General features: G+C 41.2%; 1 protein-coding gene across 6 annotated transcripts in view; it reads left to right on the top strand.

Annotated features, from left to right (window-relative positions):
- The window catches only part of NCALD (neurocalcin delta), a 481,050-nt gene that overhangs the window by 375,249 nt on the left and 83,014 nt on the right, over positions 1–22,787 (top strand). The window contains exon 1 of one of the 6 annotated variants that reach the window (XM_055432080.2): positions 16,672–16,813. The exons of the other annotated variants lie outside the window; for them this stretch is intronic. The gene's annotated coding sequence lies outside the window, so the exon portion shown is untranslated. Of the gene's footprint in view, positions 1–16,671; positions 16,814–22,787 lie in introns of those variants that run through there. 6 annotated transcript variants of the gene reach the window in all.

The following is a 22,787-nucleotide window of genomic DNA, read 5'->3' as shown; positions in this document are numbered from 1 at the left end:
ATCTGGCTCTTTGCAACCCCATGGACTGTAACTTGCCAGGTTCCTCTGTCCATGGGATTTCCCAGGCAAGAATACTGGAGTGTGTTGCCATTCCCTTCTCCAGCAGCTTTTCCCAACCCAAGGATCGAACCCAGGTCTCCCGCATTGCAGGCAGATTCTTTACTGTCTGATCTACCAGGGAAGACCACCTACACCTCAAAGATCATTGTAAAAATATGTTGGTTCATGTATGTAAAGTTTCTGACACTGTAGCTACCATGTGCTAAGTACTTAATAAATACCAGTTTACTACTGTATACTTTTTATTGGTTAAAAAACATAATGATCAGAACTTCTCTGGTGGTCCAATGGTTGAGAATCTGCGTTGCAACGCTGGTGGACAAGGGTTTGATCTCTGATTGGGGAATGAGGATCCTGCCTGCCGCTGGGCAACTAAGCCAACCCACTGCAGTTACTGAGCCTTTGCACTCTGGAGCCGACAGAACCACAATTAGAGAGCTCACCTGCTGCAACTAAGGCCCCTCACAGCCAAATAAAAGTGAAAGTGTTAGTCACTCAGTTGTTTCCAACTCTTCGTGACAGCGTGGACTCTAGCCCACCAAGCTCCTCTGTCCATGGGATTATCCAGGCAAGAATACTGGAGTGGGTTGCATTCCCTTCTCCAGGTGCTCTTCATGATCCAGGAATCCAACCCAGGTCTCCCACATTGCAGGAATGTTATTTACCATCTAAATAAATAAATATTAAAAAATAACAATCAGTTTCATCAGATTGCAATAAAAATACATTAAAGATTTTTTAAAAGATTTGTAAATGAGAAATAAGAAAGACTTAGCTCATTTATATGTTGAATATTGAGAGGCTTTCTGGGGGGGAAAGTAACTGGTTGAATTGAAGTGATCTGAGTTTTCAAGCACAGATTTAGATGTCTCAGTCCATTTAAGCTGCTATAACAGAATCAGTTCAGTTCGGTTCAGTTGCTCCGTCATGTCCGACTCTTTGCGACCCCATGGACTGCAATATGCCAGGCTTCCCTTTCCATCACCAACTCCCAGAGCTTGCTCAAACTCATGTCCATTGAGTCGGTGATGCCATCCAGCCATCTCATCCTCTGTCATCCCCTTCTCCTCCTGCCTTCAATCATTCCCAGCATCAGGGTCTTTGCCAATGAGTCAGTTCTTCGCATCAGGTGACCAAAGTATAACAGAATACCATAACTTAAAAATAGCAAAAATGTATTCCTCCCAGACTAGTGCCTAGAAAATCTAAGATCAGGGTGCTGGCATATTGGTGTCTAGTGCAGATCGACTTCCTGGTTCACAGATGGTTGTCTTCTTGGCTTGTCTCATAGTAGAAGGGAGGAGGAGCTCTTCAGAACTTCTTTCAATAGAGCCCTAATCCTAACCTTTTCACTTCCCCAAATCTCCACCTCCTAACACTACCCATCGGAGGTTAGAATTTCAACATATGAATTTCAGGGGGACACCAGTGTACGGCAGTGGATAAATCACTTCGTGTGTGTGTATGCGCATGTTCGTGTGCTTGCACAGCTGTTACTCACTTGCTCTGCAAACTGTCCTTGGGAATTTCATATGCAGGTTTACTTCCTATGAATTTTCCATACACTTGAGGATCAAAATGTCCCTGTTTGGTTTGGCTCCCCTGTTGCTTTCCCAAGTACCTGGGTGTTTGCCACTTCCTGCTATGAAAGCATTAGAAAGCTGGTGCTAAGGTAGATAATTCAAATACTGGCTACGTATTTTCGGATGGATTGTTTTGGAGAAGTTTGAAGATCAAGGGTCAGTATACGCTAACATTTGTGACCCTGTGGACCATAGCCCACCAGGCCCCTCTGTCCATGGGATTCTCCAGGCAAGAATACTGGAGTGGATTGCCCTGACCTCCTCCAGGAGATCTTCCCCACACAGGAATCGAACCCATATCTTAGATGTTTATATATTGCTATTCATAATAGAGAAGATCTAGAAGCAAGCAAACTGTAGCAATCAGAGAATTAATATTCAATATACTATGGCACATCATTTCATTAGAATTTATATAGCAACTGAAAAGGATAAATATGGAGGCTTTGAAGGCTTTAAAAAGTATTCATCAGCCCACAATTAATGAAAAAAAGGGAAAATCTTTGGCTTCTGGATTTGAGTGCCAGCTCTTGTGTGAATTATCTGACTCCACGGATTAAGTCAGGCATCTCAGGCAGGGATGGTCACTCTTCTAAAACTCAGTGTCCTCATGTCTATAATAACGGTACTTACCTCATGGGGCTGTTGAAAAATCAAATGAGGTAATTCACATGAAGTGCTCAGCACAATGCCAAATGCAAAACAAGCCCCCCTAAAAGAGTCATACCTAAATGTTATCATTGGAACTATGGTCATTTTTTTTCTGTCAACGTTAAAGGTTAGAAGAGAGCGTGAGAAAAAAACAGGGTAAAGGTCTTAAGCAGGATAATGGAATGAGTGAATATGTTATTTTGGAGCATTTCCCTTTATAATGTTTTATATGTTGACATTTTAGAAAATGTATTTCTCAGTCCCGGTGCCTTCCAGGGGTGAAGTCCTCCTATCAGGGATCCTCCTTTCTCTGTCAGCTAGAAAGCCGCATTTCTCAACCCTGCCACAGCTCTCAGAATGCAAGCGCTAAGCCTGGGCGTCCACTGTACAGATTCTAAATGGACCGATTGTATCTTCATCCTTTCCACAGCTGTTTTTGGAGAAGCTGCTGTTCTTAGATGCCTGATTATCCCACACCTGTGAGGATATGAGATCGCTCCCTGAGAACCAAATCATGGTTGAAATTTCTGGTGTCAGAGGGTCTTTTAAAAGATGGGATGGCTTAGCATTTCCTCAGAATGCCGCATTCACGGGAGGGGTCTTCCACCTGACCTGTCAGGAACAATGTGTCTTTCAGGCTGTGGCTGCAGTGAATGGGATGCTCTGAACCTCCTCTCTTTAGGGTTATTATTCCGAAATCCTCATTGTAGGCAATGCCCTCTTGGCAGCTGGACAGTAAAATGCATCTTTCTATCAATTCAGTCTCTTTACTTTTTTTTTGATAGCTGATTGGCTAAGAAGTAAAAGCCAGCAGAGCTACATTTTATTTCGGTGCACCTGCATTATTTATGCTGTCAGAAACTCAAGGCAAGAGGCTGAAACTGTGATTATTATTAGGCTTGGGAACTGCAAAGAGAGGCAAAAGAGACTTTTCTTTGAATGTGGGTGGCAGGAAAATAAAATGACAATCCAGAAAGTACAAATTCTAAGGCATGAACTCTAAAAACAATCTGCCAATTAACTGCGAAGAGGATCGCATCTTAATTAAGCACTGCCCAGGCTTCACGGGGCTCGTCCACTTGCCACTCCAGCTTGGAGGGAAGGTTGATTCCTTAGAGCCTCCTTGCAGAGCCTTCCCAGGAGGAAGAACAAGATGTTTCCATCCTGGTTGTTGTTTAGTCACTAAGTCATGTCCGACTCCATGCACTGTAGCCCACCAGGCTTCTCTGTCCATAGAATTTTCCAGGCAAAAATACTGGATTGCCATTTCCTTCTCCAAGGCATCTTCACAACTCAGGGATCGAACCCAGGTCTCCTGCATTGGCAGGTGGATTCTTTACTATTGAGCCACTGGGCAAGCTCTTCTATCCTGGTACATGAATCCTTATGAGAAGTGCTGTTTGAACTTGACCAAGGAATTGGAGCTGCTGGCAGTGGGGAGAGAGGTGGGGACATCCTCAGAGCTTCTATGGTTGAATGATGAAAACAGCATCTTCTGATTTTGAAATGGACAGAGACTTTCTGGAGACCAGGCCACGAAGAGACCAGGAATGTGCAAATATAGTTTATCAGATGTTTTTCCTGGTGGTTTGGATGGTAAAGCATCTGCCTGCAATGCAGGAGACCCGGGTTCAATCCCTGGGTTGGGAAGATCCCCTGGAGAAGGAAATGACAACCCACTCCAGTACTCTTGCCTGGAGAATCCCATGGATGGAGGAGCCTGGTGGGCTACAGTCCATGGGGTCACAAAGAATTGGACATGACTGAGCGACTTCACTTTTTCTGAGTATAGTCACTCGATGATCTCCAAGTCTACATTTTTATGCAGTAAAAATGGGCCAGCAGCTGAAATATGGGGAAGAGTGTGGGATCCTCTGTGTAATGGACAGATTTTTACCCTGAAGCCTAATCCTGAGATTTTCTGGGTCTCAATCTGGACAAATCCTATAATTAGAGGCATTCTAAAGCTGTCTAGTGTCTGTGGATTAACAGATCTGTTGAAGATGATTGTTTGATGATATGTAACCTGGGGGCCATTTGCATAGGGCTTTTTGTGCCAATGGAAGATACAGACTCTGCATAATCATACTCTGTATACCTTCAGAATCAGGAATTTTTTTAAAAAAACATTACTTTAAAAACATTTCATCGGTCTTTGTATTAGAGCTCAGATGAACCTAGGATCCAATCTGCCACCTGTTAACCATTACCTGGTTACATAGGTTTACAAAGCCCTCCGTAAGCTGCGCATGACCTGCTTGCTCATCATATGCCACTTGCTTTTCTTAGTGCTCTGCATCCTGGCCTCTTTTTCAGTTCCTAAAACATGCCATGCACCCTCTCATCTCAGAGGTTTTAAACTCACTTTTTTCTCTGCTCAGTGAACTGACTTGCTCCCAGCTCCTCAACGACTCACTCTTTCTTCTTCACTCAAGGGTCATTTTTCTGTGGACTCCCAGACTGTGTTATGTCCTGTGGACTCCCAGACTGTGGACTCCCAGACTGTGTTATGTCCTGCATGGTGGGTACCGGGTAGTTCTCCTTCTGTATCACTCATTATTTACTGAAGGTTGTAATTACTGTAATTATTCAGTAACTATAAACTCCAGGAGACCAAAGTCTGAGTCTTTCTTACTCATTGCTATTCCCCTGACACACGGAGAGAGCACTCATTGAAGACTGTTAGGTCAATAAGTGAGTGAAAGCAAATGAATGAGCGAGTGAATGCCGATATCATCGATATCAGGTCAGATATCAGTGAATCGAGGTAAAAAGTCTTTTCCATTTTGCGGAATCAGTGACACTAATTCTGTGAAGGACAAAGATGTGCTGATGATGTTTACAGTAGAGCTCAGTGGCTTCAAAAGATCGAAAATCCATTCAAGCTGGCGAGGCAAAAAGAGAAGTTCAGTTCAGTTCAGTCGCTCAGTCGTGTCCAACTGTTCGCGACCCCATGAACCACAGCACGCCAGGCCTCCCTGTCCATCACCAACTCCCAGAGTTCACTCAAACTCATGTCCATCGAGTCGGTGATGCCATCCAGCCATCTCATTCTCTGTCGTCCCCTTCTCCTCCCGCCCCCAACCTTTCCCAGCATCAGACTCCTTTCCAGTGAGTCAACTCGTCGCATGAGGTGGCCAAAGTATTGGAGTTTCAGCTTTAGCATCAGTCCTTCCAATGAACACCCAGGACTGATCTCCTTTAGAATGGACTGGTTGGATCTCCTTGCAGTCCAAGGGACTCTCAAGAGTCTTCTCCAGCACCACAGTTCACAAGCATCAATTCTTTGGCGATCAGCTTTCTTCACAGTCCAACTCTCACATCCATACATGACCACTGGATAAACCATAGCCTTGACTAGACGGATCTTGGTTGACAAAGTAATGTCTCTGCTTTACTCATTCGCTATTGAGGTGCTCACAGACCCCAAGGAGTCTGGAGGAACTGGAGAGGTCTGCGGAGCTTAGACACTCAGCCGGGGACTCGTGCTGTAGGACTCAGACTCCAAGCCCCTCATCCTTGTTTAGATGGTTACTCATTCCCAAGTGAACAGCCTCAATGAGTCAGGAATTTTCGTTTCATCTTAACTTCATGATTCTCCTCCTTTGTGGGGGGTTGCCTCAATCTCCCCACCCTCTGCCAAATTGCTTCTCTACTCCCATTCCTATTTAAGCTCTCTTTACTGGTGTTGAGTGTTTCATGGTGAAATTGCTCATAACAAAATCTCCTGGAGAAAAGGCCAATGTCAAATCTTGCTGCTCCGGAAAGTTCTCTGAGTCCCTCCAGCCCTGGCACAAGTTTACCCAGCACAGTGGGCTCTCACTTCTATTTGGTGAGGTTACTGATCTCATGGCTGAGCCCTGAGGATGCTGACAACCTTACACTATGGGAAACTCAATCATTGTACATCTCATTTTACATGTTTTTTTTTTTTTAAAAATCAAGGCCCTAAAAGCTCTGGCAATGAGCTTAACTCTCAGGCTGTTTTGGTCCTGGTGGTCAGGAGCCATGTCCCTGGGGTATCTATGCAGCACCATTTCAATGATCATGCTGCCTCTCCAGAGAGATCTTACTTTTGGTTCTTTGGTTGGTATCAGTATGAAAAACGTGGTTGCTTTCCACAGATAAGAGTACAGGAAATTAAAACATCCTCAAGGCAGGTTTAACAGCACAGACCTCCAGGATAGCTTTGGATATAAAATACCCCATTCCAATGGACAGGTACACACTGTTATATCTAAAATGGATAACCAACAAGGACCTGCTGTATAGCACAGAGATCTCTGCTCGATGTTATACGGCAGTCTGGAGGGGAGGGGAGTTTGGGGGAGATTGGATACATGTGTATGTATGGCTGAGTCCCTTCACTCTTCACCTGAAACTATCACAACATTGTTAATCAGCTATATCCCAATAGAAAATAAAAAGTTTTTATAAAAACCAAAACCATTCCATTCCACCCAGCCAGAGAATACACTCTTTCCTGCAATACTGAGTTACATCTTGCTTGCAGACGACAGCAAGAGAGCAGGGTGGTCCCTCAGCTTCTTTTCTTGCTTGCTGTTTAGCACATTCTTTGACTTGAACGTCAGCCCAGTCCTTGAAAATACTGTTATTGCAAGTGAAGTCCTTTTATAGATGGAGATTCTGGAATCAGAGGACTTGATGGAAGGGCAGCCCTTGGCCTTCTGGAATGAATGATGTGAAGATATTGCCGTAGATTTTCTGATAGTGGGTTTGCTCCCAGCTGGGAAGGACAGTTCCCCCCACTGTAGCTCTATAGTACTTTTCTGTGCTACTCTTGGGATACTTGCTTTCTCTCTTTCTCTGCCCTGCTAGCTGCTTAAGGCTGGATTCATCTTCATTTTTCCTGCAAAGTTATGCTTGGGAGACATGCCCAGTACACACCTGTTGCCTGTATTAGTTTCCTATTGCTGCTATGAAAAATTATCCCCATCTTTGTGGCTAAAACAATACACGTTTATTGTCTATCAGTCCTGGAGGTCAGAAATCTGAATGGGTCTCACTAGGCTATACTCAAGATATAGGCAGGGCTGTGTTCCCTTTTATTGGCTCTAGGAGTGGATTCACTTCTCTTAGTCCATTTAAGCTGCTGTAACAAAAATACCGTAAACCAGCTGGCTAATAAACAACAGAAATTTATTGCTCACAGTTCTGGAGCCTGGAAGTCCAAGATCAGGGTGCTATCATGATCAGGTGAAGGTCCTTTTTTCTAGGTTGTAGATTTCTCATTGTGTCCTCATGTGGTGGAAGGGCCAAGCAAGCTTTCTGGGACCTCTTTTATAAGCACCTCATACCATTCATGAAGGCTGCACTCTCAAGACCTAAACAATCCGCAAAGACCCTACTTCCTAATACTATTACATTAATGGTTAGGTTCTCAACATACAGATTTTAGGAGGATGCAAACATTCAGATGTAGCAATTTCCTTTCCTTTCCCAGATCCTAGAGGAAGATTGATTGATTCATGGCCCTTTCTCCATCTTCAAAGCCAGCAACATTGGGCCAAGAATTTTCCATGCTGCCATCTTTCTACCTTTCTCTTCTGCTTTTAAGGACCTTCACAGTTACATTGGTATCACTAGATATTCCAGAATAATCTCCCTATATTAAAGTGAGCTGATTGACAACCTTAATTCACCTCTGACACATAGGATAACAAGTTCAGAGTTTCCTGGGATTAAAGCAGGGACACCTCAGGAGCAGGGGAGGAGAGCATTAATCATGTTGCCCAAACATGAGAATTGAAATCAGTAGCCTATTAGAGCAAAACTCAAGAAGATGGCAGTCTCCTTTAGACAAATGTCTTTTTGAAAAGTTGTAATAAATTGTTTTTTTGTCCGACTCTTTGTGACCCCATGGACTGTAGTCTGCCAGGCTCCTCTGTCCTCCAGGCAAGAATACTGGAGTGGGTAGCCATTCCCTTCTCCAGGGGTTCTTCTGACCCAGGGATTGAACCCGGGTCCCCTGCATTGCAGGCGGATTCTTTACTGTCTGAACCACCAGGGAAGCCCCTTTCTATAACTGAATTGCATTTTATATTCACCAGGGAAGGTAGTTACGCTTTAAATGTCCTAAGTAATTATTTTATACATTAGGATTTATATACATTTGATTTTATTAAAGCAAGATTCACATCTTGCACATTGCTAACACATTTGTTTTCTGTAAGTCTGTGTGAGGGTTATGATGGAAGAGTTCTTACATTAATAAAAGAACTAGGAATTTGCCATTTTTGGAGTATGTGATGCAGGCATTTTTAGGGATGGATTTTTTAGAAGAGAAGCTAATGGCAAGTTTAATCCTATTTTCCCTCTTCTATATAAAGTGAATAACTTAATAGGCTAACTATGATTCTATACTGTGGTTTTAACTGTCACTAAATGTTATTAAGTGGAATATAGACTATGAAAATATAAATGCAAATTCATAGTCCTCTTGATGTGAAGAGTTATTGTAATTTACTTAGTAAGCAATTCCATGAAAATCAGAAATCACGTCATGTAAGTTTATTCTTTAGACAGCATAAACTTAGGGTAAAATGGACCCTAATTAGCACATTTCTTAATTATTCTTCCTAATTGTGAAGTTTAGCTCTCTCTTCAGCTATTTCAGAGTCTCTACTAAATTTGAGCATCACTCTTTATACCACCCTGCAAGGTCATTAGTTATCGCTGTTTCTCAGATAATCAAATGAAGACTCAGAAAGGTTAAGTAAGTTGTCCAAAGTCACAGAGATGAAAAGTCATATTTGGGGAACCCACAATTAAATCTGAGTGTACCCGATTCCAAAGTTCATACACTTTTGATTGCAGTGCAGCAGGAATCCTTGATGTTCACATTTTGGACAAAAACTCAGCAAAATGTTTGACTTGTGGTTGCAGATAAATTTCAGCACTGGTGCCATATTCTTCTTGATAGGAATTGCATTTCAGCACACGCACCACAAGAAAGCGTCTAGATTCCTCATGCTTTAGAGTCTATTTCTTTATCTCTTGGCAGTAAGAAGGAATATAATCCTTAATCCTTGATGATTTGTAAAAGTCAGGTTTATAAATGTGCAGGGGTGTCTGACAGCAAAGACAGTTATGGTTCTGAGAGAGAGAGTCTTGATCACTCAGTCATGTCTGACTCTTAGCAACCCCATGGACTGTGGCCCACCCGGCTCCTCTGTTCATGGGGTTTCCTAGGCAAGAATCCTGTAGTGGGTTGCCATGCCCTTCTCCAGGGTATCTTCTCAACCCAGAGAGCGAACCTAGGTCTCCTGCATTGCAGGCAGAGTCTTTACCATCTGAGCCACCAGGGAAATAGTGCGGGTAAATTTTGATATATTACATTTTTGTTGTTTGGTTCAAAATATTTCTACATTGGAATGTAAATCTTTTTAATTCATGGATTATTTAGAAATGTATTGCGTGGTTTCCATTTAGAGATTTTCTATTCATCTTTATAATACTGAGTCCTAGCTTTATTCCCCTGTGTATAAAGAGTATATGCTGTGATTTTGATAATTTATAATGTGTTGGAAAAAACTCCTGTGGCCGGCATATAGTCAATATTGTTAAATATATTTGAGAAGAAAAGTTGTGTATTTGTAATTCTTAAGATTATCATTCGTCATGTGTTGTCAATTAATTGCATCAATTAATTGCATCATTAAAATATTCTTTATCTCTACTTTCTTTCATTACTTATTCTGTAAGTTATTGAGTAAATATGTGGAGTAAACAGAATTTTTGCATTAATATAGTCTGATGTTTGTTGCTTTTTAATTGGAATAGTCAGTTTATATATTATAGTAATCATAATAATTATTGAAATATGTTTATGATCAACTCTTCAATGTCACTATTTCTTCCTATTTATCCTGTCATTTTCTCTTCTCTCCAACCTTTTTTTTTTGCTTCTTTTGGGAATCAAGTAATTTTTAAAATTATTTTCCTGCTGTATTAGTTCGTTAGCTATACTATACATCCTTTTGTTAATCTTTTAATGGATACTACAAGGATTACATTGTGTACCTTACCTTATTAGAGACTATTAATTAGGACGGGCTTCCCAGATGGCACTAGTGGTAAAGAACCCACCTGCCAATGCAATGAAATGTGGGTTCAATCCCTGGGTTGGGAAGATCCCCTAGAGGAGGGCATGGCAACCCACTCCAGTATTCTTGCCTGGAGAATTCCATGGACAGAGGAACCTGGCAGGCTACAGTCCATAGGGTCGCAAAGAGTTTAACATGACTGAGTCCACTTAGCATGCATGCACATTAATTAGGATTTTGACCAGAATATAAGAATTTTAGAAAACTTTGATTCTCATTTTCTCCTACCTTTTGTGCTAATGTTGCCCTATATTTTGAATCTATACACGTTAACCCCTATAATACACTGGGGTTTATAAAGTTAGTATTCATTTAAATTCATATATCTGCCCTTTCTTTATCTCTATATGTCCATCTAGGATCATTTTTCATCTGCTTTAACAATGCTTCAGAAATGTATGCAACCCTATTGAAACAATACCCTCAGTTTTTGACTGAAATGTCTTATGTCACTTTCATTTAAAATTTTTAATTAAACTTTTATCTTGAGATAAGTGTAGATTCTCATGCAGTTGTGAGCAACAATACAGAAAGAACCCATATGCTCTCTCTTCGCTTTCCCCCTAAAGGTAATATCTGGCAAAGCTGTAGTGGAGCGTTACAACCAGGGTATTGACATTAATACAATCAAGACACACAACGTTTGTCTCTCCAGCTTTGAGAATTCTAGGAGTCCCTTTCCACTTGGGAATTATTAAGCAGTTCGAGGGAAAACGTAACAGATAATGTGGAGATTGTTGGGCTTCAGTTCATTTCAGTCACTCAGTCGTGTCCGACTCTCTGCGACCCCATGAATCACAGCACGCCAGGCCTCCCTGTCAATCATCAACTCCCGGAGTTCATCAATATATTTTCTTTTTATCTGAGATCTTGGTACTTAAAGATTTTGCTGCCCTTTCTACTCTTTGATGCCTTCCAGTCACTTAAAAAAAATCTACCTGTTATTATCTCAGTGAGAGTATTAGTTTGAACAGAGAAAACTCCATTGTACTGTGAAACGAAAATTACTGAAGCCTTTGAGACCCAAATATTTGCTTTGGTTAAGACTATAATAATTTGGGTGGTTTCGTTCAGGATATTTTCAGTATTTTACTTTGTCCATTTTCCTTGATTCAAGTCTTCTGGATTAAGCTTTCTTGGCATATTACTCCTTCTGTGTGTGTTAGTTGCTCAGTTGTGTCCAGCTCTTTGCGACCCTGTGGACTGTGGTCTGCCAGCCTCCCCTGTCCATGGGATCCTCCAGGCAAGAATACTGGAATGGGTAGCCATTCCCTTCTCCAGGTGGTCTTCCCGACCTAGGGACTGAACCTGTGTTTCCTGCATTGAAGGCAGATTCTTTACTGTCTGAACCACTAGGGAAGCCCGTATTACTCCTTGCTGCTGCTGCTGCTAAGTCGCTTCAGTCATGTCTGACTCTGTAAGACCCCACAGATGGCAGCCTACCAGGCTCCCCCGTCCCTGGGATTCTTCCGGCAAGAATACTGGAGTGGGTTGCCATTTCCTTAGGCCAAAGCTAAATTAAGATAAGCAGAGTTCTCAAGTGCAAAAAAGATCAGCTGGGCTCCCCCCACTCATAAGAAATTAAAAATAAAATACCCCCCAAGTATAAAATAGCCATGGGAAGTAATCCAATGCTTTTCAAAAATATATCAAATGTAAATTATGTCCAAAATCTATGGAGCTAGGTTTCCTGGGTGTAGATACTGACTCTGCCATGTACTAGACAGGCAAGTTATTTAACTGCTCTATGCTTAAGTTTCTTTAGTTTTGAAATGTGGAAAAGAATACCTCCTACCTCCTAGTTATTATAGTGAATGATTTAATACACCTATAGCACTTAGAAGGATGCTCCAGATACACTGGGTGCTCAGCTGATCAGTTAATGTGAAAGATTACCCAATATCAACAGTCCATGGAATTTTCCAGGCCAGAGTAGTGGAGTGGGTTGCCATTTCCTTCTCCAGGGTATCTTCCCAACCCAGGGATCGAACCCAGGTCTCCCACACTGCAGGCAGACGCTTTACCATCTGAGCCACCAGGTTAGCCCAATATCAACAGCAATAGCTATAAAATACATCAGTATATAACTTATGTACACATATAATAAACAGGATTTAATACGGATAAGTTTGATTTACTTGACAAATTTACTTAAACTCTTTAATTGCTAGAAAATTTTGTGACTACTCAGTATTTTTTCTTCCTTCCTTGGCCTTTTTTGGGGGTTGAAGGGAGACTCTCCTTTGTTAGCAGAAAGAAAAAAAGAACTATTTCTTTCTCTGCATTTATTTCCCAGTAGGGGAAATTTCCCGGACGCAGGAGACCTGGATTTGATCCTGAGTTGGGGAGATCCCCTGGAGGAGGGCATGGCAACCCACTCCAGTATTTTTCCCCGGAGAATCCCCATGGACAGAGGACCCTGGTGGGCTACAGTCCATGGGGTTGCAAAGAGTCCAACATAACTAAGCACAGAGGCATCACCAACATTTATTGAGCACGCATTGTGTTCTGGGCCCTGTGCTAACCACAGAGTTGTAGAGACGAGTAAGATTCATCTTTTTCCTGAAGGTCTTTGTAAACTTATCAGAATCAGACAGATAAATAAGAATTGACATATACCTTGAGCCACTTACCCTGTGGTAAGGTGTCAAAATTTTAGAAAACTTTAACTTTATAATCCTCGTAACCACCTTAGGATGTAGGCATTGAGTAACTTGCCCAGATGAGGTTTGAACCCAGTGCTTCTAAAAACTTCTAAAAGTGGGAAGGCCATAGATGTGACACAGCAACATTTCTGCCTAGAAATAAAAGGCTAATTACATTTGTCTACTCATGGGCTAAACCACCTGTTAATTCAAGTGTGTGAACCCAAGTTAGACTGCTTGTTTAGTGGCATTTACCAGTTATTTCCGGCAAAGTGGTCAAACTAATAATACGCAACCTCAACATTTATATAGCAAGTGAAAACTATGGTGCAGTACTATTTTGGAAGGGGTATTTTTAAATTCAGTGAATCATTTTCACCTAAAAAATGAGCTTTTATTTAAAAAAGAAAATGACTCATATTCTCTTCAACATGGTGGGTTGTGTTAGACAAGGCCCTCAAGTGTATTTCCTATGATATTTTCAACTACATTTGGATTAATTAGCCAGACTGGTAGCAACCTGGGGTTTCCCAAGTGGCACTAGTGGTAAAGGAGACAAAGAGATGCAGGTTTGATCCCTGGGTCAGGAAGATCCCCTGGAGGAGAGGGTATGGCAACCCATACCCTCTACATATGCAATATTCTTTCCTGGAGAATCCCATGGACAGAGGAGCTTGCCAGGTTACAGTCCATAGCATCCCAAAGAGTCTGACATGACTGAAGCGACTTAGCATGCATGCAGGACGATTTTAGACTTTCTGGTGGCCTAGATGATAAAGAAACTGCCTGCGATTCAGGAGACCAGGGTTCGATCCTTGGGTCAGGAAGATCCCCTGGAAAAGAAAATACAGTCCAGTATTCTTGCCTGGGGAATTCAATGGACAGAGGACCCTGGCAGGCTACAGTCCATGGGGTCGCAAAGAATCAGACATGACTAAGCGAACAACACTTTCACTGAGCTCCATAGAGATCATTACCACAATTTCAACCTTGCAGAAGACCAGTAACTTCCTTTGCTGTAAGAGGAATCTTTAATTCTAGATGATTTGCAAAGGTAAATCAGTGATGGCAGGTTGGAAGCATGTTACAGAGAAAAGAATTACAACTATCCACTTTTCATTTTGAAGGTCCGTCCACTGATAATTTTAACTTACAATGAGTGCCTAAGTCAGTATGCAATAAAGTATGCTTAGTCTTAAAAGTTATAGAAAATTCAAAATGAAAAAGTGTGGGTATTGGTTAAATCTTAAACTAATTTAAGGCCAGAATTTTAGGAATTTTTAGAACTGGTAACTTCTTGTTTCAGAGGACATCCCCTATAGGCAAACTGTAGTACTGCAGTCTGTCTGCATCAAGGAAGAGCTGATCAGGCAGCCGTGGATTAAAGCAGGCCATTCAGAGCACGTGGGGCCCTAGAAGTCTAGAAGGAAATGCTTTCTTTCCTCTCCTCCCACTCCCCTCATCGCTGTGATGTGCGTTTCTGACCGAAAACCAGAACCCTTCCCTGGAACAAAGCACAGATTTGTGAATTGTGACTGCAGCCTAAATCTGCCATTGGTGCAATATCCTGAGGCATTGAGATAGACCTTGGAATCAATGAGCCAATGGTCCTGGGTCAGTTCAGTTCAGTTCAGTCGCTCAGTTGTGTCCGACTCTTTGCGACCCCATGAATCACAGCACGCCAGGCCTCCCTGTCCATCACCAACTCCCGGAGTTCACTCAAACTCATGTCCACAGAGTCGGTGATGCCATCCATCCATCTCATTCTCTGTCGTCCCCGTCTCCTCCCACCCTCAATCCCTCCCAGCATCAGAGTCTTTTCCAGTGTGTCAACCCGTCGCATGAGGTGGCCAAAGTATTGGAGTTTCAGCTTTAGCATCAGTCCTTCCAATGAACACCCAGGATTGATCTCCTTTAGAATGGACTGGTTGGATCTCCTTGCAGTCCAAGGGACTCTCAAGAGTCTTCTCCAGCACCACAGTTCAAAAGCATCAGTGCTAATAGGTAAATTTCCCGCTATCATTAATCTGAAATGCAAGGGGGAGCCTTCCTTGCAGTGTTAGACTTTAATGTTACTTTTGCAGTGCTATAGCTAATAATAGCATCAGGAAGCTATCTTTTCAAATAAAAATGTATCTTTTCTCCCAGTTGGGGCTGGGACAGAAGTAAAGGAAGAGGGAGATGGGATAGGAGGATTCTATGGTCAGACAATTTGAACATTAGTCTTATTGTTCTAGAAGCAATTCCTGACACGAACCGAAGAAATTTCATTCTTTTGCAGTGACATAAATGTAATCTGCTCAGCTGGCTTAGCTTCCACTTGTATTTTGTAGCACCCTAGACTTTTTTTTTCCTGTTTAAAGAAGCCAGACTAGACATCCCGATAACTCTAACATGGGAAGATCCTTAAGGTTTTGAGAGCAATCTTTTCTCCTTGCCTTTTAATCTCTTTCCTCTCTGAATGTGTATACATTTCCTGAATGTATTTTTCAGAACACCTTCCTCTGGATTTCATTTCATTTTATTGAATGGACTTCCTGTTAATTAAGAGGGAGAAGGAACTGGGAAATAAGCCCTTGTGTGTGGTATTAGAAGTAAGTTAGGCTGGTCCTAAGGGGAACATGGGCTTCCGTCTATGGGGTCACACAGAGTCGGACATGACTGAAGTGGCTTAGCAGCAGCAGCAGCAAGGGAAACAAAGCTGAAGTTAGAAAATAGGCAGGGCTGTCCTTTTCTCCTGTTGCCCTAGACTTTCACTGAGGTTTGTACTTGGGGACACTTACCCATTTTTCTTCATGCTGAGTCCCAAGGGGACGTGGACAAGAGTGATTTGAAGGAGAGAATTTGGCAACGGTATGGTGACCCCTAAAGTAAAAGTCCAAAAAAAGTTTTCAGTGTCAAGTATTTTAAAGCAGCAGTGCTCTGAAGCTCTTTCAGTCGTTCATTCCTGCATAGACAGTTCACAATATACAGATCCTGAATTCATCTCCCCTGATTCCCCATCCTAGTTGACGTGAGGCTTATCAGACTTGGATCTGACTCGGGGCCAGCACACCCCACGTTTCTTTTCTGTCTTGCCATTACTAGCATGGTCTCAGTACAAGGATGTGGATTCTTAGATCATTTTAAAAGTATCTTCTCTTCCAGCTCCCCTTTGAGCTTCAGTTTTTATTCCATTTACTGACAAACAGATTTAATTAGCTTGGAATACTACTCCCAGCATTTCTCAGTTTTTTCCTTCTGTTCTACAGAGAGAGAGAGCCACAAGCTTCATGCTGGTGACGGTGGGACTAACTGGACTTGAGAGGGGCATGCCTTTTCCTGCCGGTAACTGTAAGGAACAGACCCCCACAGCCCTGAAGAGGAAAGTTGTAGGCACTTTGCGGTCACCACTTCAAGGGCTGAAGTCGGGGAGCTGTCCGTGATGGGTGGTGGGGTGTGCACACAGACACACACCCGCACTCACACACACATACACACCACAGTGACAGATGACCTATTGAAATAATTTCAGAGCTGTTCTGTGGTTGCTACGACAACCAATGCTCTCTTGGCTTTCATCTGGCCATGTGACAGGGACTTTGACGTCAGCCAGAGGCAGAGCCTGTGGCTGAGTCCACACAGTCAAAGGCCTGTGAGAGGCTGGGCGGGTGCTGGCCGCCGCCGCTTCTTCTCTCCACGCTGCTGCTTCTGCGTTCCAGGGACTGCGGAGCATGGACTGTTAAATCTTGCACTTCTGCTGTGTGAGGTAATCAGTTTGCTTGATATACAATAGTAAGGCGTGTTTATAAATCACAGTGGCTTTCCCCTCTCTTTCACCTCTTACAAGTTTGTCTTCATGAGCAATTATTGTTGTACCCGGAGAAAAAAAAATGTGAAGCAGCTTCTAGTTGTTCATTTGGGGCGGAATCGCTGGCATTTGGTTAAATTTGGATTCATGTTCTGGGAAGTAGGTTAAAATATAATCGCCTCCCTTGTTCGGTACTTGCTAACATGACATAGTTTAGAGATACAGACTTTGCAGCTTGAGCCAGATATTCCCCGTTGAATTCCAGGAATCTCCCCTTCAGTATTGTTTCGGGTTTAAAGACACCAGCACAGCTTGGCAATATGTGGCTAAGTTTGTCTTTTTATATACATGCATGTATTTTGCTATCGTATTCTGAATCAGCCTAGAATAATTTGGAATTTGGTCTGTCTTGTTTGTAGCGTTCATAAGGCGCAACAATAGGCACAGTGGTAAAGAACATTATAGTTTGAAACAAAAGTTGGGGGTTTTCTAGTAAATCAAGTATTCTGAAAATGCCAGGGAAAACTGTCAACAGCTTCCTGTTTAGAGAAAAATAATCTGGACTATGCCAAGGAAGTTGGGTGGAACCCTGACTTGTGCACGTGCAGTTGCTTTTTGGTTGTTTGAGCAAACGTGCACATTTGCAGTATCTTCCTCTGAAAATTCAGCTGTGAAAAGGAAAGCACTGGACAGGCTTCACTAAGGCATCATGTAAGCTATTTTTGTGTTTCAAAATTGAAATAATTACCTAGAGAAGAAAGCAATAGCCCTAAAACTAAATTATCACGGGTAGATCTACTTTAATTCAAACAGATAAAAATAGTCACCCAAAATTGTTCTAATTCTTGAATGAGTAATTTGATAACTGTGATTAATAAGGCTTTTTATCTCTATTCCTATAACAATATGTACTGCAAATTGGAGGAGGGGGGATTTGCATTGCTGTAGTTCACTTCTTTCCCAGGTTGAGTAATTTTGAATTTTCTGTCATTGCATACAAGTTGGATGATGTTTGTATCTTGTAATTCAAAGAAAACCTCTGGTATTGAAATTAATTGAAGCCTAGATTTATAACCAGCTAGCTAAATCTTACAAATGTAACTGGAAAAAAAGAAAATTTTAGAGCAGCACATTTAATATACCTACTGATGAATAGAAAATAATGATTTGACCATTTAAATGAAGAATGCATATTTTATAGTATGAATCGGACACTACTGAAGCAACTTAGCAGCAGCAGCAGCAAGCTATATATCAATTTAATGTAAGAATAATATTGTTCTTTTCTGTATTCTTTATTAGTTTCTGAACTCTGATCACCTTTATTTTACTCTTGGAGGTGAACACTTTAAACAGTATTTAGCTTCAAAAATAAGTTGTGAGTGCACAAATAATTTCTCAATACCTTTCAATGAGTGAATATTTGTTCGACTTGCTGGCATTCAATATGTCTATTTTTGGCCAGAGTCTCCATGGAGGATTTTCCAAAAAATCTAATGTGCTTACACTCCAGGCACAACTACTGAGGCATTATCTCATTGTTTAATTTCTCTCATAATAACTCAGAGGTCATATTCTTAACACTCCTAGAAATATGTTCATTGATTTGCAATACTTCCAGTAAGTATGAATAGAACCAGTAGCCAGCAGCACTGTCATTTAAAAGCAGTATCTTTGATGGGGGTACTTTGATGTTTGCTTCTTTTACTCAAAATTAGGAATTATTATTATAGTTTTTCCAGGAAGCAATGATTTTCTTGATGTTCTCTATATGCTTTAGAGTTATAAAATAATTGTATTCAATGCCCTAATAAAACAGATTGGATTTCAGCAACACAAAATAAGTAAACAATTCAATGTTGATTGGCAAAATGTCAATGACAAAGTTTATCATTAGAAGAAAGCAGCCTAAGCTGTAATAGCGGAGATACTTCAGAGTCGACAGGTCTCTCCTTATGGCAAAACAAGGGGGGGAAAAGGACTCTCATCAGAACCATCTGTTTACAGCATTGAGACTGTGTTGATTTCAAGGTTAAGTTTGCTTCAACTTCAAAAGATACTAGCAAGGAGTGATTTTCTCTAGAAACCTGGATGTTGCATGTCAAATGCTTTTAGTTTCGGGGACTGTAAACTTTTGGATGTCATAAACCTTTTGTCAGGCTGACGAAGTCTATAGGTTCTTTTTAGAGTGATGTTTTTAAAAGCATAATAAAGTATGCAGGATTACAAAGGAAACTACTTTTATTGAAATACAGTCACCAGATTTTTAAAAATTGTGAAATGTGTGTTGTTAATAATTCATTATGAAATAAACCAAATTAGCAGCAGTTATAATAACTAGCAAAATTGGGAAGTAGTAATGGGGGTGAAAGGTATTTTGAGGTGGCCACAGTGACTGTAATAGGATGTGAGAGTATCTGTGACTTCTCTTGGCAACAAAATCACAGGAATGGTGGTAGGTGGTTTGTGGCCTACATTTTAATTGAAAGATACTAAATTTCAGTTTGAGGTTAGTGAAACTAAAGATATAATATTTTTCCCATCCAAGTTCCTGGATTCTGCGAGGTCTATCCACCTCTGAGTTAAATGATATGTGAGCTGGTGATGCTGAAAGGTCTTGGAACTGCACTGGACAAAACCCATACCACTGTTTATCAGTTCTACCGCATGTGATTTTATTCTCTGAGTGTGTGAATTTCACAGTATTCTCTAATTTCCCTGTGAAAGGGATGGTATCCACAGAGTTACCAAACTGTAAATTTCTTTTGTTTTCCTCCTTAATCCTTAAGTAGTCTTGTATACTTGGACTGACCTCCTGCCTGGTTAAATAGGGGTTAAGAGGAAAAACTGACAGTGTTAATACAATTTATACAAGTTAAAGACGTGGACCAAAGAAGTAAGACTATAGCTGTTTACAAAAGGACTTTTATCCAGTCAAAGAAAACAAGCAATAGTACTCAGATGAAGAATGCAGGATGTTATATGAAATCGATCATAGCTGCAGGAATATTCTAGAAGATACTTTGTGTGCTCATGACAATTGAAATGAGCATTGGAGAACTTATGTCACTTTTCAGTTTGATGTAAAGCACACACATGTGTAAATTGATCAGTTGTAATGCAAATCTCAGATACTCAGGATAGAGCCTGCAGGTTCACCTATCAGAGGTTCTTAGAACAGGACACATTCAAAATGAAATAGGAAATGCTGACACTTCCCAAGTAATCTGAATGCAAAATCTTATTTGATTTTTGGATATTCAAGAACAATATAGGAGATATTAATATTATGGTTTAGAGTGACTTACATAAGAATTGCCTCATTTCCCATCTCACTCTTAATTTGCAGAAGATACTGCCTAATTTTCCTCCCCAACTAACTAGGTGCCTTTGCAGTTAGCTGGCTGATGTCATGTATTGCGTTTCCAGCCCTGTGTTTAGGCCCAGTCATCCTTTTTGTTACATCAGCACCATCACCCTAGGCTAAGAAAATTGGAGCTATGACGTTATGCACAAGCTGGTGTTTAAACTCAATCCAAATCCCTAACACTTGAAATGGATGCTTAGCAATGTTTCTTCTTGTATTCTCAGGGGAATTACAAAAAAGGATTTTCTCAAACATTCCTTATTCTTTGGACTAGGAAAGAACACCTGCTTTGAGGGCTTTGAGTCTCTGTGGCAATTTGATAAAGAAACTTGGGGAAAAAAGTCAAAAATCTCTGACTCCAGGCTGTATTGTTTGCTTCTTTCATGGCTGGTGTTTGAAATTTTAAGTTTAGAAAGGAATGTGCCATTATTTTTCATGAAACCAACCCTTATTTTAATGGTGCCCTGTGATGGAAAATCCAACCAGATACAGCATTCCAAAATATAGTATTTGTTATTGTTTCCAGAAGTGATGCCATGAAAGTTAATGCTCATTAACACATTGATATAAAAATTATATGATAAATATTTAAATTCACTGGAGCCACATACTCTAAACCAAAAGCAGTCTGTGCTTATTATTTTTGTAGTGAGCTTTAAGGATTTGGGGGGCATATTTTTATAAATGCCTTTAATTAGAGACATAGCATCCCTTTGAAATTTAGTTGGCACTAATGGAAAACATAGTATATTTATATTAAAGTTCAGTATTTGATTTTCAAGAAAAGAAATCTGTAGTCTGCAAGATATCCCAGTGGCTGCCTGTCCTAATGGGAGAATTGTCCATATTTTCTGAATTCTGCCCCAATGAGTGCATGCTCAGTCACTCAGTCGTGTCGAATTCCTTGTGACCCCATAGACTGAGGCCCGCCGTGCTTCTCTGTGCATGGGATTTCCCAGGCAAGAATACTGGAGTGGGTTGTCATTTCCTTCTCCAGAACCCAATGAGTACAGGAAAACCAGACTGCATATTGCTTTTATGCAAAGATGAATTCTTTGAAGGTTTGTCCTAGAATTTTTTTACTTTGATGAATTTAAACCCCATCCATTAGAGGTAAATGCTGAGAAGAGTGTTGTATTCTTTGGCTCACTGCTCTGCTGACTCCCACGGACTTTCATCTGATTCATACAACTAAAACCACGACGAATTTTGTGACGACCATATTTACGACATCCTTGGAGATAAATTAAAAAATAGCATCCCACGGTGGTTATCCGATCCTATGCCTTCCCACGTTTTACCATGGATCAGGTTCAGCATGAGGCAGCATCACTCAATCAGCAAGCGTTTTAGTAAGTGGCTACTGAACCCACAGTTCATAGCAGGCATTTTGGACTTCTCCCTCAGTGGTCCCTGAGTAATAGCTGCCACTGGTATGAAGAGCCCAGGTTACTTTATGGACTTCCGACTATTGTTTGTTGAGCTTTTATTCAAACCTGTAGTCTTTCGTGCATTCAATAAGTTTTGAGCACCTACTGTGTGCCAGGCATTAGACTAGACACTATGAATACTGTGGTGAGCAAGAGAGACAAGGTCTCCACCATCATGGAACTTACAGTTTAATTATATAGGGGACCTGCCCAGAGACCTAAGTGTTGATAGCAACCAAGGTTTCTCCTTCACAGCCATGCTGGCCAGTGTAGTCAAAAAGAGAATCTTCTCTGTAAGGTAAAAAAAAAAAAAAATATCAAAAGAAAAGAGACAAGCAAACAATCTAGGAACCGCTGGATTTTACACCAGAGTCAAACCTTAGAAGGAGCATTCCTCAGTTGGTGATCACCAGCCTAATCTGCGGGCACTTGTTTATATCAGTGTCAAGGATTCCACATCAGTATGCCCAGCCCTATTCCCAAAGGCTACTTATCCTCCTAGTTGAGAAGATATATGAGACTGGTAGGGACTGACCTAGAGAATAATTTTCCTTTGTGCACATACCCTGCCTTGTGATAGCAAGAGCCATTTCATCTTATAAAAGGAAATCCTTTAGTTAGTTGTGCTCGAGTGTATCAATCATATCTTCCCTGTACTAACCCTGTCAAGATAGGTTCACTGCTCCAATAAATAGCCCCAAATCCCAATGGCATAATGCAGGATTGTTCCTTTTTCAGTCACCCATGAATTAGATTTGGGAGAAGGGCTCCACTCCACACAGTAATCCAGGGATACAGGCTCCTTCCATCTAGTTAAACTGATCTAGAGGTCAATCCTGTCTCTACCACTTACACGTGTCACTTTGGGCAGATTACCAAGGTCACAGTTTCTTACCTGGATGATATAATAGTAATTAGTACCTACCTTATGTGGCTCCCCTGGTGGCTCAGTAAAGAATCTACCTGCGATGCAGGAGACGCAAGTTTGATCCCTGAGTTAGGAAGATCCCCTGAAGAAGAAAATAGCAACCCACTCCAGTATTCTTGCATGGAAAATCCCATGAACAGAGGAGCATGGCAGGATACAGCCAATGGCATCGCAAGAGTCAGACACAACCTAGCGACTGAACTACCA

The sequence above is a fragment of the Moschus berezovskii genome, chromosome 16 (genome assembly GCF_049115385.1).
Source record: "Moschus berezovskii isolate FMDL1 chromosome 16, NW_MosBer_1.0, whole genome shotgun sequence".
Lineage (NCBI taxonomy): Eukaryota > Metazoa > Chordata > Mammalia > Artiodactyla > Moschidae > Moschus > Moschus berezovskii.
This window is presented reverse-complemented; position numbering and strand designations above follow the sequence as displayed.